General features: G+C 33.7%; 1 pseudogene; it reads right to left on the bottom strand.

Annotated features, from left to right (window-relative positions):
- Positions 1 to 1437: 1437 nt before the first annotated feature.
- LOC102483357 (SWI/SNF-related matrix-associated actin-dependent regulator of chromatin subfamily E member 1-like) overlaps positions 1438 to 18486 on the bottom strand; it is a 53660-nt pseudogene continuing 36611 nt past the window's right edge.

Genomic DNA, 18486 nt, shown 5'->3' with positions numbered 1-18486 from the left:
CCCAGATTTCCAAGCACCCAAGTGGGACACATACTTGCCACCTTCTGGTCCCACCTTGAAGACTTTTGACCTGCTATTAGAGGAAGACTTTTTAAAATGTTTTTTGAAGGAAACTTATTTTGCCAAAGTCAGACATCAAAAGTTCTAAGACATTGGAGAAATAATTATTTGCCAATACTTTCAAATACTGTATTTTTACTTATATTAAAATTATTTTTTTCCTAAGAAATGCTCATTTGCACACAGAGAGTCACAAGATTCTAACCTTGTGTAGTGAAGCTTAGAATGAACTATTAAATAGAGCAGCCTCATTATTATTTATGTAGTTACAATTGAGTGGAAAAGACATTTGTAGGAAGAGAAGCAAGACTTAAACCTGCGAACAGTCAAAATAGAGCTAAACACCAAATAGACAGGAAAAATAATGTTTTAAACATTATCTTTTTAGCTACAGAAATTTAGATTGTTTACAGTACAAGCGCCAGTTAAACTGACAGAAGCAAAATATGAGACAAGAAGATAAATTTCATCAGCAAATTTGTTGAAAGAACAGCTTTCTTTCCACCTTGCAGTTCTATGGTCCATTAAGTTTAAATACTGAACAAATCCCATATTTTAATATTGGGTTGTTGAAAAAATCATGACATATTCTTCCATGTTTTTCTGTGCAAAAATGCATCATGACTTTCCAACAACCCAATATAAACATTACTTCTGCAGTAGTCTTTTGAAATTATATCATATATCACATTGAAGATGCTTTCAATTTTACCGTAATTGGTTTACTTAAACATAGCTGAGCATATAAAGCTGTAAGTTTTTTCTCAGTCAATGAAGCTTATACCTCATTTCCTATATCATGCTATTGGATTAGAATTGTATTTTAATTTTTAAACTTGCATGTACAGGATATAAGTAAAACATGAACAAGAGAAATTTTGCTCTTATCATACCAGTTTATCCAGATGCTTAGGTTTTCTTGTAATTTTGTATTAAGAATATCTAGAAGGGGACCAGCAGGTGATGTAGTGGTTAAGGTGCTGGACTCCCATGTGCTCAACTGCTGTTTGAGTCTCAGACTCGGTAGCTTGAAACTTACACCAGGCACATGTATGTGTATGCCCAAAACCCAAGAAGAGAATGGCATGACAATCATCACCCTCCCTGGGGAGAAGGTGATTTTTTGCTTTTTATCTCTCTCTCTGTGTCTCTGGGAAGTACATGTGCCACATAGCAAAAAATATCTCTCTTAAAAAATTAGAATTAAGGATGTTCTTTTTAGTGAAAATATACTTAGTCCATAAAGTATATTTTAAAGTAAACACTGCTTGCCTTGAATTCCATGTCTAGATAAAATTTCTTTCCTTTTTTTTTTTTCAATCAAAGGACACTTTCTCATTTAAAAAAGTGTTTAGAACACATAAAACAAGGCAACATTTATTCTTTTTTCTTGTCTTCTTGTGTGGGGTCTTTTGGTGGCCTCTCCACTGTTAATCTCCAAGCCACTGTTATTATCACTGGTTCCCTCCTCTGCAAGGCTGTCGACCCCCTCCTGACCATTCTCCTTGTCCTCAGGAGTAGATGTGCCTTCTTCCCCATTCTGTTGACTCTGTCATCTCTTCAAGATGTCTTCTCTGTCTCCATCGGCAGACTCTCATCCTTTTCCTTGACTTTGTTCACCGTTTGCTCTTCCTCAGTACCGTGTCTGCTCTGATGAAGCTCTGCTTGCTCTGCCATCTCCTTCTCCCTTTCCTCTTGCCTTTCATGAGCCTGTTCCTCAGCAATCTCAGCTACAGTTTTCTCCATACCCAGTCCTACCATCTGAGGCCCTGCATTTTAGCTGTTGTGATAAGTGACTGGACGTCTGGCACTACACTCTCGCTACGGATCTCATTGATGAGGCTGTGGTTCCTCTGGAAGCGGGTGGTGGCTGAGTGCTTCATGGAAAAGCTGTCATCATAATCATCTGGATCTTTAGGAGGGTGGATGCTCGTGTAAGGTTCTCCTTTCTCCATGTAAGACTGTCTCTGTTGATTTTCTTCCTCTAAAGCAGTTTCTGCATGACATTTTGAATTTACTTAAGCAAGGTAGGTGGGAGAATTTTGGTAGGCCTCCATAGAGTCATTGCCCTCTATCTTTTCTGCTTCGTATTCATTTAAATATTATTATTTATCTTCATCAGCAAGATCTTGCCATATGCCACCAATAGTCTTGCCAGTCTCCCACAATTTCAAGTCAAGTTTGGAAGCCTCTACTTTGTCCCAGACCTTTCTGCTGTTTCTCATGTAGGGTATTAGAGGCTTATCTAGTGCTTTGTGGTTTTTGGAATTGTAATACCAGAAGACCCAGCTGGTGGTGCCTGGATTCCCTCCCAGCCTATAGTAGTTGTAGTCAAGATGACTGTATGGATTGTCTCCCACAAACCCACAATATGCTGGGCAATTGTGTTGCAGGAGCTGGGGTGGGAGGTAGGGCATAAGATGGTCTTTCTGGGGACCAGCAGATGGTTTAGTGGTTATGTATATGGACTCCCATGTAGTCAACGGTGATTAGAGTCCCAGACCCAGCGGCTTAAAACCCAAACTGGTTACATGTGTGTGTGTGTCCAAAATTCCAAGAAGAGAATGAGGAGAACGGCAAGGCCTTTCCCCATCCCCTGGGGGGATGGGTCATTTCTCATTTTCTGTCTCTTTTTCTCTCTCTGGCAAGTGCACATGCCTTATAGCAAAAAATCTCTTGCTTAAAAAATGAAAAAAGAAAAACAAGATGACCTTTTCAACATTTTGAAAGATTAATTTCTTAATTTCTTAAGAATGAATCTAATTAACCTGAAACACTGTGAGTGCCCACCACTTAGGCTTGGCTTCACTTTGTTCCATGTATGCCCTGTCCCTTGCCAGGGTAAATTTCCATGAGCATTTCTTATGCAGTGAGATATAGAGTTGGTTCTCAGAGATATGATTAACAGATTTTAGACAATAACTAACTTGAACTATCTTAGAAATTTTTCATTTTCCTAAAAGTAAAAATTAGCCCACTTTTTAATCTTAATCTCAATTAAGTTTGTTAGCATATGAACAATTGTTGCATTTGCAGGTCCATTTAAAACAGATATTAATCAAAAAACTTTTTTCATAAAATGTATATCTGATACTATAAAAATAAATAATTTTGTAAAATACCTGGTGACATTTGGTATATAGATGTAAAGTAATATGTTTCAAAATGCCAGAATATCTAATTAGTTATTATGAAAACATAAAAGGAAAGGTAAGCTTTAAAAAATTTTTGTTCCTAATTACAAATTCTAAACTTAAAAGAACATTACTTATAGTATAACTTCATTGCTTTTTTTTACTTTCCAAAGAATTTTATTAGTTAATTAATATTTTAAAATAAAAGTTTGTCTGTATGTTACCAAAGAGTATATAAAATAGTTTGCAAAAAAAATGCCACTTCAAATAATGATGAGACTACATGGGAGTCCAACGACATAGCCATTATGTTGATAGTGGGTTTGGATTTGCTGGTGAAAACACATTGAGCTTGAGTTATTATTTTTTTTTTATTAATTTATTTAAGAGAGAGGGGGAAAATGAGAAAACACCTCCCAGGTGTCACAATCCCTTCTCCATTTTCCCCTTGGGATTTTGGGCATGCACATAAATACAACTGGAGTGTTGTTATTATTTTTTTTTGAGAGGTTTTTGGTATAGGGTGCATGCACTTGCCAGAAAGACAGAGAGAAATAGACAGAAAGCAGGAAATCACCCCCAAGGGGGGCTGATCATGCTGCAGTTTCTTCTCCTCTCTTCTCCTCTCAGGATCTTGGACATGCATGCACACACGCCCAGAGTGGGTTTAAGCCACTGCGTCCGGGACTTAAACCATGATCAACTACATGGGAGTCCTGCAACATAGCCATTACGCCATCTACTGGTCGCACACCTGGAGTATTTTTCAAGCCACCAGGTCCAGAACTTGAACCATGCAGTCATGAGGGATCCAATTGCCTTAACCACCATGATGCCAGCTGTTCCAATATTTTTTTTAAATAAATATTATGCCTTCTAAAATAATGAAAAAAAATAGTGTTTATTTGTTAATTATATGATTTTTAAAGTTCAATAACATTAGTAATTATATACTAATGAGAAATTGGACACATGGAAATGTTTTGTTTTTATTAACTTTATTTTCTAAACAAAGTAAATGATATAGTCATATTTATATGCAGCTGCTACTGTTGAGTATGATTTAGAAATAAATAATTCAATTAAAAATTTTTCATGCTTATAAAATCCTTGAGAAGGATCAATGAAGATGAGGTCTACACTTGATTATAAAATCAATGAAAAGAAAACTAAGCCCAGGAAATTGTGGATGAAATCTGCTAGTTAAAATGTTACACTCAGGGTCTGGACTTGATAACAGTCAAATAGTAATCAGAAAAGATACAAGTGCTCTCCAATTTCATTTGACCCAGGAGAGAAGTTGTCTATTGAACTCTGAGTATCTAATGTGGCAGGAAGATGAAGAGTGAGAGTGGGTGGTAATATTACTCATTTTTTTATGCAGTGCATCAAAATTGGTATCTTTTTTTATAAGTGCCTGATAGTATTGTAACTGTTCAAGTTGACGGACCATATCAATTTGTAAGGTAAAATGTGGATAAACTTTTTTTTTCTTTCTGGCATTCATTTATTTATTTATTGTATTATTTTTATAGAGAGTTTTTTCTATAGGCCGAGTGTGCTTGCCAGAGAGAGAGAGAAAGCGAGAAATCCACGCAGAAATCCTTTCTCTTCCATTCTCTTCTTGGGATTTGGAGCACACATATGCACCAGCATGAAATTTAAACCACCAGGTCTGGGACTTGAACCACAGTTGACTCTGTGGGAGTCCAGCGATGTAACCATTATCTACTGGTCCCTATTTTATTAATTCAGGATAAATTGAGAGAATAAAGAGGATATATAATCTCTGTTCAAATACAGTCATCATCTAACATGTCAATCAATTTTAATTAAGGATTTAATCTTAGATTTAACTGAGAATCTGTTCTAAGTGCTAAGATGGTTATCCATTTAACCCTCAAACACTTAAGGTGATTCTAGGAGTTAGCGTTTTTTCTCATTCCCCCGATAGACATTAGTTTTCTAGTATTAAAAAAAAAATTACCATATATGTAAAGTAAACCTAAAATGGTTTAAATGGTTTCTAGAGTAAAATAACTATATATTTCAATCATAGTTTGAATGTAGGAGATATAATTCTGAAAATCATGACCTAAACTAAGCTCTAGTCTAAAAATAGGAACAACAAAAGACAGTGATTTTTCAAATTAGAATCCATAGGGAACTCTAACACGATCTGTTTGTTCTACTTCAATTTTTATTATTTTTCCTTTTTTTTGTATTATGCACATTTTATTTATCCTTTATTGTAAGTCCTACTAAAATTGCTGTTTTTTTACAAAACTCTCTTGTCGGTCTCTGTCTCAAGTGCATGTGTCTTCTGCTAATTTAAGAAAAAAAAAAGGATAACTGATTTTTAACTTGGAAAACTGGATTTTGGTGTCATTTATGAAGTCAGAGCACAGTGGGAAGGGTACAGTACAAGTAGCTGTTGATGGTTATTTTGTGTGTTTGAATCGGGCATCAGAAAGAACAGGGATTTACTTTGGAGGTAGATGTGAGAGATGATTGTTACTTTGTGTGTTTGAATCGAGCATCAAGAACAGGGTTTTACTTTGGAGGTAGATGCAAAGTTCAAGGCTCAGAAGGGAGATTATGGGTAGACTTAAGAATCATAAAGAAATGAATGACAAGTGAACCTATGCAGGTGCATTCTATGGTCAAGAAGAAGATAAAGATGGCTTATGAAAGACATGTGAATGACAGCAACATCCAAAGCAAAGGTGGAGGGAGAGATTTCAGCATAGAATAGAACATAGACAAAAATGCAACTTAACCAAATCTAAGTAATTTTTCAAGATAAGATTGGTAAACTGTTTCAAATGCTGATGAGAGATCACAGGAAGAAATATAAAATATTCACGTATTAAACAATGAATATAGATTATTCATGAAACTAGTAATGTTATATTGAGTTAGCATTACCTATACAACAGAGTAATTATTTTCTTTTTGTCTATTAGATCTCATAAGAGACAAACTAGAAGAATCACTAAGTTAGAGACATATTTTGAATGAACTTACAGAAAAACAGAGGTTATGTAGTTATGGAAGAGAAATTATCTTGAGAAGGTTTTAAATAGTTAAGTCATATTTCAGAGAAGACATTGTTAAATATGAGAAACAAATGACTTTCGAAAACAATTGTAGACAGTAAACAGATTGAAGTTTCAAATATGTAAATACAAATAGAAAGGTACTGCTGTAGACACATAATGGCAGATTGAGCTGAACTTGCAAAAGGAAACTTTATGTTACAGGGCAAGTAACATTGAAATGTCTCCAGGGGGACTAAACATTGCCCTGAGTGTATGATTATATTAACAATACAAAGTAAATCTGATCTCATAATGGTATATATAGCCGACCATTGCTATAATGGCTTAAAATTGTGCTAGTGATGTGTTTTTGTGCTTAGTTATGTCTTGGGACAATAATTGTTTCTCAAACATATTTTGCCACAGAAACATATTAAAGGGCCAGTGTGTTTGATGATATTTGAACCTGTTGGAAAAGAAAACAATGGTGGTGCTTCCATCAGAACATAAGTGAATCCAGTAGTTTAACAGTGTGGATTTTTTAGTTTTCTCTCATTTTGTGACAAAAGTAGATAGTTATAAATGGATGGTTAAATCACTTCTTTCTGTTGACATATACAGCTAGAATATATAAACTCAATTTTAAAGTAAAGCTTTAAAATGTTGATTGCTGAGCTCATCATTAGAACCCAAATTATAGCAGTCAAAGATGGGATTTGCCTATGGAGCATTTACTTTGTAACTCTATTGCAAGAAATATAAATTCAATATAATGTTTTAGTAGTTAGTTATCTCTCTATATATGAGACTAAATAATTTGCAAAATCCAAAATATACTCTGTAGAATTGCTTATGATAAGTTTAGTTAGAGATGTTATGGAGAGCTATATATAGGCAAGTAAAAGGGAGTAATTTTCTTTTCAAATAAAGCTTGTAAATTATTTAAACTTAATGTATTAATAGAAGTTCTATGTTTTATATTATTTAAGTATAAAAATGAATTTTAATGGCTAACTTCTTTGTTTAAAATAAGTAAATGAAAGAACAGCAATCAAAAACAAGACCGAGGGAAAGAATTTTTAAAATCTTAAATTAATTTTAACTTTCTTTTTAAAATTGTTTAAAGAATTATTTGATTTTATTTACTATCATTTTCAATTTGACCAGAGAGAGACACACACACACACACACAGAGAGAGAGAGAGAGAGAGAGAGAGAGAGAGAGAGAGAGAAGGTGAGAAAGTGAGAAAGCAAGCCACCAGGTCCAGGACTTGAACCTTGGTTGACCATGTGGGTGTCCAGCTCCTCAACATCCACACCACCTGCTGGCTCAATTTTAACTTTCTTAAGCTAATTGTTCCCAGCTTGAAGTAGTTGAATTCTCAGGACAATTAGTTATAAAGAAACAAATAAAAGGGGAAAAAGATCTTTATATCTTAGCATATCCAAGGTATCTACTATGCTAATTCTTTTTTTTTTTTCTTTTTTGGAGAGGTTTTTGCTATAGGGCACATGTGCTTGCCAGACAGACAGACAGAGACTGAAAGAGAAAAATCACCACCCGGGGATATGGCCATGCTGTAATCCCTTCTCCTCCATTCTCTTCTCAGGATCTTGGGCACATACGCACACACGACCAGCCTGAGTTTAAGCCACCAGGTCTGGGACTCAAACCACAGTCAGCTACATGGGAGTCCAGTGACATAGCCATTACTCTAACTGCTGGTCCCCACTATGCTAATTCTAAAGTCTAGGTTTCTTTCTACTTCAATTTAGCATAGGTTTCTTTCAACTTCAATTTTGAATTTGTCTTAGTTCTCTAAAAGAAACTTTCTTGTATGTATGTTGTTCAGTACATTGCAATGAATATTTATTTAGCATTATTTGAAATGTAAGACAACATATTTATAACCTTACTTTCAATATCTTGACTTTCACTTTAAGAAGAGAAAGAAGTTTTCAACTTCATTTTTTTCCCTGCAACTCTTATATATTTTTTAATTCCTGAAATTGATAATTCTCATGTATGGTCATTGTAGCCATATTGTTCCTGGGCAAAAATCACATCCATGTGATTTAAGTAGTATTTGAAACATTGTGTCATCAGACAGGAAAGATTTTCTCATTAGAAAATCAATTCTCTAAGATACTGAAGTGATTCCATATATGTACTAAGAAAAAAATAACTCTCAGCTAGAATTATACATAGCCAAATAATTATGCATGAATGTGGGCAGATGAATATACTTTATAAAGGCTGTAAAAAAAACTATTCATTACTTTCATTTAGTATTATATTATGTAATGTACTTCATAAGTTTAATTAAAGAAAAAAGAAAGCTTGATAGTAAAAAGAAATAAGAGGACATAGATGTTTACAAAATCTATTGTGAACTTTATTGAACTATTTATTGTATTATAAAGTATGCACATACTTTAAGTTAAATAAGTGTACTATAAAACTCTAAAAGAAATAACCATTTGAGATGACATTCAATGGGGTGTTAAAGCACATTTTTTAGTTAGGATAAAAGAAGCAATTTTTAATAACTCCAGATTTCATTAAGAAATTTACTATAACTTCATACAATTAAAGAGAAGCACTGAAACACTGAAGGGGTAAATAATCTACAGCTTAAAAATACAATCTTATGAAATACAAAGAGGAGGCAGGTAAGAGTTCAATTTGTGAAAATTAAAAAATACAAAATTATAAAATATATTAAATATACATACATATTATTTAAAAAGTAAACATGAATCAAAATTAATTTAAAAATTAACAAGGGGCCAGCCTTTGATATAGTAGTTAAGGAAGCCAGATCTCACACGACTGATTGTATGCTTCTAGTGCTCACTGATGGTTTGGAAGACACAGTGTATGTGTGCATGCATGACCAACCTGGGGGAGAAATCGAGAAGGGATTGCTGTGTAATCATTTTCCATGGAGGGTGATTTCTCACTTTCCTTTTCTCTCTCCCTCACTGTCTATCTCTGGCAAGTATACACTCCTTCTGGCAAAATTTTTAAAAATCAGTAAGTTACATACTGCTTGTGAATGATACACCAAAACAAAAATCACATGGACATATCTACATTGTTATTTATAAATTACTTCTAAGTGAAAAAAAGTTGAGCGATGTTCAATATTTATACACTGGAAAAGTAAATTATATAAAACTGCAAATTTTACCCAAAGTAAATTTATATATTCAATATGATACTAATTAAAACCACAACTCTGTGTGCTTGTGTGTGTATATATATATATGTATATGTGTGTGTGTGTGTGTGTGTATGTGTTTGTGCATTTGTGAAGGTTCAAAGAAGGAAGATCACTGATTCTAGAATTTATTTGGAATACACAAATCAAAAATTGCTTTGGGAATTTAAAGAAGCAGCACCAAGGTGGAAAACTATGAGATAAGAAGACCCATTATAAAATAAATTAGTCAGAAAAAGTGTAGTTTTTGCACTTCCCTAGGACTGGCAAACTCATCAACAGAACATTGTAAAATCTTTCAAATCGTATCATACATAAATCTTCATCTAATTATGACAATGACAGCACTGCAGGACAGAGGGAAATAATGTATATTTCAACAAATGCTATTGGATCAATTGGATAGTCATCTGGAGAAGTGATGTATCTTGACTTATTTTTATAAAGAAAAATATATTCTAGAGAAAATGAAAATGTTAAAATAAAAAGTGAAACAGCAAGATTTTTTTGTTACATTAATACTGTGGGTTTGGCAAAGATTTCTTAAAATGACAGAAAAGGTATTAATTTATATTAAAATGACTTTTTAAACTATATATTAAAACTAAAGGGAACCAGCAGTTAGCGTAATGGCTATGTCGCTGGACTCCCACGTAGTCGACCGCGGTTCGTGTCCTGGAACCGGTGGCTTAAAACTCACGCTGGGCGCGTGTGCGTGCGTGCCCAAGATCCCGAGAGGAGAATGGAGGAGAAGGGATTGCGGCGTGACCATCCCCCCTGGGGGGTGATTTCTCGCTTTCTGTCTCTATGTCTCTCTCTGTCTGTCTGGCGAGCGCACGCGCCCTACAGTGAAAATCTCTCAAAAAACAAACAAACAAACAAAAAACAAAACAAAACTAAAGACATCTACTCATTCAAGGACAAAAAGGAGGAGAACTCATGTAGTGAAAAAAGGTATTTTCAATATGCAATAAGTATTGTTATCCAGGATAAGTGAGAAACCCAAAAGGAAAGTGGGCAAGTAATTGAAGTCAGCACACCAAAGAGTGCATCTAAATAGTCATTAACTATATGAAGTATGCTAAACTCTATTTATCATCAAATAATACCAATTTTCATTATGATACTGCCAAATGTCAAGTAATGAGGAAAAGATGAAAAAGAAACAAGACCAAATTTAGCAAGAATGTGGATAAACAGAATTTTCTGCTTTGCAGGACCTACTGAAGCTGAACTTACACACTTTATGACCTAATATCCATCCCTAGAAATATAAACAAACAAAAAAAAAGTGGAAATATTTTACTGATACATAAGTACAAGAATGTTTGTAGAATCATGACTCATATTTACTAAAATCTGGAGACTACTGAAATGCCTATCAACAAGGAAATCGATAAATACATTATGACATATTCACATAATGGAACAATCTATAACAATAACAATTAATTTATACTATATGCATAGTTTTAGTCTGCTGGGACAGCCTTGTCAAAATACCATGAACTGTGTGGCTTACAAAACAGAAAATAATTTTCCTCGAAGTTCTGGAACCTAGAAAGTTCAAGATCAAGGTTCTAGCAGGCTTTGTTTTCTCACATGTGGACAGCTACTTTATTGTGTCTTCACTTGGAAGAAAGAGAAAGAGAAGGTGAGAGAGACACACACACTTCTCTGATACCTTTTCTTACAAAGACAATGATTCTACTGGATCAGGTGTCACCCTTATGAGCTCCTTTAACCTTAACAAGTACCTTTAGACCCTATTTTCAAATACAGTTACATAGTAGTTTAAAGCTTTAAGATGTGAATTGGGGGAGAGAAGGGTAGGCATGGCAGCATTTATTCCATAAATGCATCTCACACACGTAATACTGAGCAACAAAAGCCAAACCCAAAAAGAGTACACACCACGTGATTATACTTATATAAAGGGCAACACATTTTGCCATTAGAAATTAAGAAAGAGGTGATCTTGAATAAAATGCTGGCAGTGACTAGAAGGCTACATAAGCTCTATCTCTCCTTCTGGTGTCCTAACCTGGGAGCTGGTTTCTCAGGTATGTTTTGTTAATGAAAAAGTCCTTGTGTCTACAGTTTTGATAGGTGCACTTTTCTGTAGTATTTTCTTTAATGAAATGTTTATAAAACTTATGTCACTTGTTTGGTGACATTTACATCTTTACTCATATTCTTTTTAAACCAAACACATAAATGAACTAAGCTAATTCAACAATACTTTTAAAATATAAACAAATAGAAAGCTTGAAAATAGAGTTGAAAATATAAAGTATCAAAATAAGACTAATGCAAAAATTTAATAGTGGACAGACTGAATCAAATGTGACAAGTAAAAAATAACTGAAATTAACCATAAAAAAACAGTGAACAAGCAAAACTTATAACAAACTCTACCCCTTTTAAATTGTCAGTGACAGTCTTCAAATATCAAAAAGCAAAATCACAAAAATAAACTAACATATTCATAATCATGGTGGGAGATGTTTATATCTTTAAGCCAGAACATAAAAGGACCTGGTGACTGAAAAATAAAATATGTCAATATGTTTGATATTTATATAATAAAATTGCTTAGCTTTTTTGCTCCAAAGCTGTTTAATTAAAAAATGGTTACAAAGACCTCTGCAAGAAGAAATGGAAAACACTATTCTCAAATGAATAAAAAAAAAAATGGAAAAAGCTGTCACCTATTACTTCTCAAAGAAAATCATAAAGAAGATAGCATATAAATGATATTTTATGAAACATAGTAAAAGGGAAAAAACAGTTTAAAAACAACCAAAAAAATAGGGACCAGCAGTTGGCATAATGACTATGTCGCTGGACTCCCATGTAGTCGACTGCAGTTCGAGTCCCAGACGTGGTGGCTTAAACTCACACCAGGCGTGTATGTGTGTGTGTGCCCAAAGTCCTGAGAGGAGAATGGAGGAGAAAGGACTGTGGTGTGGTCATCCCCTGGAGGGTGATTTCTCATATTCTGTCTCTCTGACAAGCTCTCGTGCCCTATAGCAAAAGTCTCTCAAAAAAAAGAGTAGAAGCATTATTCACTAGTTCTGTCATAATGGCACCCCTGCTACCATTAAAAATCAAAAAACAAACAGCAAACAGAGTAGAAAGACTCAACTAGTTTTATGAAAAAGGCTGGAAAATTAAGTAGTTTGATTTAAAATGATCATTAAAAATGAGAAAAGGCACAAAGGGAAAAATCAGCAACAATTTTATTAGTGTCATTGCTGTTACTTACAAAGAAGTAGCTAACTGCTTTAAGTAGAATATTCATGTAGTAATGTGTTGGTAGCATTTATTAAAATGAATAGTTGAAATTTAAGAAATGGAAGGAATTATTACTGAAGTACTAAAATTTTTTCAAAGGATTTTTATTTTTTTCTTTTAAAAATTTAATTTAATTTATTCATTTACTTATTTTAATTTGACCAGAGAGAGAAAGAGAGTGGGAAAGTGAGAAAACAAGCCACCACGTCTAGGACTCAAACCATTATTGGCCACATGGAAGTGTCCAGCATCTTAACCACCATCCCACCACCTGCTGGTCCCTGAAGTACTAAATTAAAACAAGCAAATAAATTATTAGTGTGAGACCATGATTGGTTGATGGATTGTTGGATTATTCTTAGTTCAGGTTGTTATTTTTTTTTTTTTTTTTTTTTTTTATTCTGTAGGACACATGTACTCATGATAGTGAGACAATGAGAGAGAGAGAAAAAGGGAAAGTAAGAAATCACACCCTTTCCCCATGGGGATGCCATAATCCTTTTATGTTTTTGTTTGTTTGTTTGTTTGTTTTTTCAGGAAATCAGTTTGGTGTACACACTCAGAGTGATTTTCAAGCCACTGGGTCCAGAACTTAACCCTGCAGTCAGCCATGTGGGATCCAGTCGCCTTAACTATCATGCAACTTGCTGGCCCAAAGACCATGATTTTTGTTATGTCTTTCCTATATCTAAATAGGAAAGGAAATGTAATCGAGGTCCGACATTTTCTTTATTGTGATGATTTGCTTACTTGGGAAGAATGGTGTCACACATGGATGAAATGTAGAAGCATACATGCAAGGCATCCTTTGAAAAGACCCAGGATCTAAATTATGTTGCTCTTACTATCCAAAATAGGACCCTGATCTTAAAATAAAAATACAAATCATATTTAATTAAAACATATCTAGGAATAAAACATAGTTCTCTAATAATACCTATTAATGCTAATTATACTTAAATATATTATGTTTCAAATATCAAGATCTATATTCAGTATTACTTATTTTTTAAGTTACTGACAATTATGTATAGTTAATAGACACTCTCAAAATAAACAAAATATTATCCAAACATCTATCAAAATTATTATCATCAAAAAGAAAGAAAATTTCTTTTACAACCCACTAACCACAAACTTGCCAAACTGCTATAAATTAAGTATTATTAAATTAATTGCATTTTCTTATTAAAATGAGTTACATTTTGCATTAAAGTTTCATGTGGCTTTGCCATTGCAAACAAATAACTTGTTAAAAACTGCACCCTGGGGGACCAGCAGTTAGCATGATGGCTATGTCGCTGGACTCCCATATAGCCTACCACGGATAGAGTACTGGACCCGGTGGCTTAAAACTCATGCCAGGCGCCTGGGCGTGTGTGCCCAAGATTCCGAGAGGAGAATGGAGGAGAAGGGATTGAGGCATGGCCATCCCCCCTGGGGGGGGATTTCTCGCTTTCTGTCTCTCTCTTTCTGGCGAGCGCAAACACCCTATAGCAAAAACCTCTCAAAAAAAAAAAAAACAACAACAAAATAAACTTCATTACACTATTAATTATATGATGCTTGCATAAAATACTAAGTGTTGATTAAATGCTTCTGAGGCAAAAGGTTGAAAAAGTAATATCAAATACATGATTAGAAATGAAATAAAAACAATATTGCATTAAAGAAACAGGGAACTTACAGATATACAGATATTAGAAAAGGTGCAGGTTTGTCCATGTTCTAAAGGAAGAAATGCTAAAGAGAACTTCATAATGACAGGTGAAGACCAAATCATTATCTGGAGAAGGGGACAAATCCTACTGCAAATCAATTTATAGATTTAACTTTTGGTTATGACCAAACACATTTTTGTATTTTGTTAATAAATCAATTGATAGATTTTTTTCAGGTAATTATGTAAATCAGAAAGTGTGAAAGATGTAACAATTGTGTTCAAAATTGTATCATTTTATAGAAGTGATTCCACAATAAATTTACAAACTTTGCTTAAAAATGTATCAATGATGTACAAATTTTATGTGTGCTAGTGTTGCAATGATTAGTAATTGAGATTATAAATCTCAGTTTATAGGGGAGAGGAGGTGGTCAGCAGACAGAGTGGTGATTAAGGTGCTGGACTTCCATTGGTCTACCATGGTTAGTGTTCTGAACCTGACATGCCAGACATATGTGCGTGCATGTCTAAAATTCCAGGAGGAGAATAGAAAGAAGGATTATGGTGAGGCCACTGTGGTGTGATTTCTCATTTTCTCTCTCTCTGTCTTTCTATAGCAAACACATTTGCCCTATTAAAAAACCTAAGGGAAAAAAATAGCAAACACATTTGCCCTATTGAAAAACCTAAGGAAAAAAAAAAAGAGCAAAGAAAAAGAAAACTTTGACACTGGGTTTTTTCCAGGTATGACAAATTTCATCTACTATACACTTAAATGCTTTATTAATATATATACACATGTAAATTTCCAAAAGGATATTTTAAAAATTTTAATCCTCACAACTATTTTTACTATAAGTTTGAGTTTAGCATTTTATTTTAGTTGATGCAATTATTATTTCTGTACAATAAACACACACATAGCTGTATTCCTTCATATGTGTCATCTGCACTACCACATAACTTTGCTGTGCATATTGCGGGTTTTTTTTTTTTTGAATTTTATTTAACTTTACTTATTTATTTATTTAAATTTGACCAGAAAGGGACAGATTGAGAGAGGAAGAGGGAGGGAGGAAGGGAGAAAAGGAAGGAGGGAAAGACAGAGGGAGGTGGAAAGTGAGAAAGCAAGCCACCAGATCTGGGACTGGAATTGTGGTTGGCCATGTGGGAGTTCAGCATCCTCAACCACCATGCCACCTGCTGGCTCCCATATTATGATTTAATTCATTATTATTTGAACAGATGTCAATTATGTGTGTGGTAGTTGTTTTAATTAGAGAAGAGAGTAGTATTTTCATCTTTAGCAGTTGTAAGTGTCTAGCTATACCTTGATATCTAAATCTGAAATACAAAGTACTGATATAAACATATTATCTACAAATAAGCACATAAATACAAAAAGGAATGGCATAAAGATATTTTTGGAAAAAGGTCACATATGGAAAGGAAGCAGGAGCAATGGAAATATGTCTATAATAATTTCATACAGATAAAAATGGAATTGAAACATGATGGTAGATAACAGCCATGTTTATTAAGTATATGTATGTTACTTAGCTGCTCTGTAACAGTACAAACATTGCCAGCTTTCTCTCCTTTTGCAACTGAGAGTGATAACTTGAGAAGAACTCATCTTCTATATAGTTTCCCTTCAGAGATATCACAGATAGTTTTTTCACAAGTTTTTGTTTCTCTCTGTTGGCTCTTTTTTAAAAAATGTCAGCAGTTTGTCCTTGTCTCTGAACTAATGCTGATAAGATCATAAGAGATTTGCTCTTGCTAGCTAAATAAAGGAAAAGGAAAAAGAAAAAAAAGATAAGTATTTAATAAAAGCCAGGCAATATGGCAGAAAAGGCATTTCGTAATATTTATAATTACACCATGTATGAAATCTATTCTTTCAAAGTAAGCAAAACTTACATGATGAAAGTATAGTTCTGAAAAAATAATCTGACGTTCTTTTGCTTTTCTAGTTTTTGCTCTCAAATGTTATATATCTGCCTTTATTTCACTTTATTGGCTGACAAACTTTTCTGAGTGAATTTTCTTCCGTATTTATATAGGATATTCAGATTATGATCACGTCTGGCTAATTTGAGTTTCTCATTTTCTATTTTAGGGTTTTACATCTCTCTTACAGTTAACACTTAGAAGGCCAATACTTCCAACGTTTAAAAAACTTAAATTCCTCACTGAGCTTTCAAGGACCATTGATACTTAACTATCTTTTTTTTTTCTTAGTTGGCTGTCAACATTGATTTCACCTTTCATTATGTTACAAATATCATACATTTTTTCATTTTAGAGACACAGTTTAAAAAAAAAATCCTGACTGCTTTATTTCAGTGGATTTGTTGTGAATAGATATAATGTCTCTTATGCATTTCTTTCCTTTTTTGTGTTTAGGTAAAACACTTAAAATAAAAACAATTGTAAGTTCAGATCTCTAGTCTCAGTGAAAACTAAGCTCACTATTGTTTGAGAGAAAAGAAGACGGGAATAGTTACATCACACTTTTCATGTGGCACCTGTTCTTGTTTAATTATATTTGCTTTAATAAACCTGATACGTTCATTTCAACCTCATTCTCATATTTTTGTTCTTTCCTGTAACCTAGAAAACATCTTGGTTATCACATGACGAACGGTGGTTTAGTCGTTCCAGTATCTCATCTGAAAGTTATTTAAATTGATAAATTTAGTATGTTAATTTTTTATTCATAAAAATCATTAAGGTTATATAAATTGGTGAATAATGTTTGCATCATGAATATTTGCAAAAAGAAATATATTAAGCGGTTTTTTGTAGAATTAATGTTGACTTTAAGATTGAAATTATCTTTGCCCCTGAATTGTGTATTTTAAAAATTTGCACAGTGGGGGCCCGCAGGTTGGTAGGGTGATTAAGGCACTTGACTCCCACAGGCTGACCATAGTCCCAGACCCAGCAGCTTGAAACTCAGGCTGGGCGCATGTGCGTGCGTGCGTGCACAAAATCCTGAGAGGAGGATGGAGAAGGGATTGCAGCATGACTGTCCATCCTTGAGGAAGGCCACTTCCCCTCTCTCTATCTTTCTCTAGGGAATGCACATGCCCTATGGCAAAGACTTAAAAAAAATTGAACTCTGACACACAATGAAAATCAAATCCTATTTCAGGAATTTAAAAAAAGTAAAAAATATTTAAAGATTTATCTTAGGATGTATTTGACATTTCCTAAGAGCATCCTATTTAAAGGCAGCCACAATAAAGTGTTGTGCTAAGATAAATATATTCAAGCGTGTACTTTTTAAGTTCCAATAGAATTACCAAGAAAGTCGTGAACATTTAGAAGGAAAAAAGATCAAACTCAGTTATTTAAATAAGTGAAGAAAGTGATAAAAAAAATTACTAAATGTAATCACATGTTATGAAAAGGTAATCACATTTTACTGAAGAATAAGTTCCTATCAGTCTGATTAGATACTGTTCTTTTTTAAAGAAGGTAAGGTAGCAAGGTACACAGAGTTTTAATAGAAATTTCCTTCCTTATGGTACAAGGGTAGGATATAGAGAGAAGTCATTAATAGATTTTCCAACTCTGAACACTCCTTCACGTATTTTATATTATTACTGATCTACAGAAAAATCTAGGTTTTACGTAAGCAAAGGGGTGCCATTCTCTTATGCAGCATCTTACTCTTTAAGAATTGCTCCTTAAGAATATCTGTTACTTTTACTAAGAACAGATATAAATGTAGAAGTCCAAAGAAAAATCTCTACTTTTTGAAACACGATGTTGAAAATGTTTACATTTTTACTAAATTTGCTTTACTTTGTCTGGGCTTGTAAGAAAATTTCATATTAAATGTGAACATTTTTTAGAAATTTCAAAACTCTAGTTATTTGTATACAAATATGTTATATCTAAAACATGAGAGTAAATAATATGCAGTATATAGTCACTATCTTCTGTTACTTCCAAGTCATTTCCCATCTTTAACATATGTAGGTCTCAAATGTATTGCAAATGCATTGTTGTTGTTTTTGCTGTAGAGCACATGCACTCACTGGAGAGAGACAGGG

Source organism: Tupaia chinensis, unplaced genomic scaffold (genome assembly GCF_000334495.1).
Source record: "Tupaia chinensis unplaced genomic scaffold, TupChi_1.0 Scaffold000298_1, whole genome shotgun sequence".
NCBI lineage: Eukaryota > Metazoa > Chordata > Mammalia > Scandentia > Tupaiidae > Tupaia > Tupaia belangeri.
The sequence above is the reverse complement of the archived record's forward strand: the minus strand, read 5'-3'. Positions and strand labels throughout refer to the sequence as shown.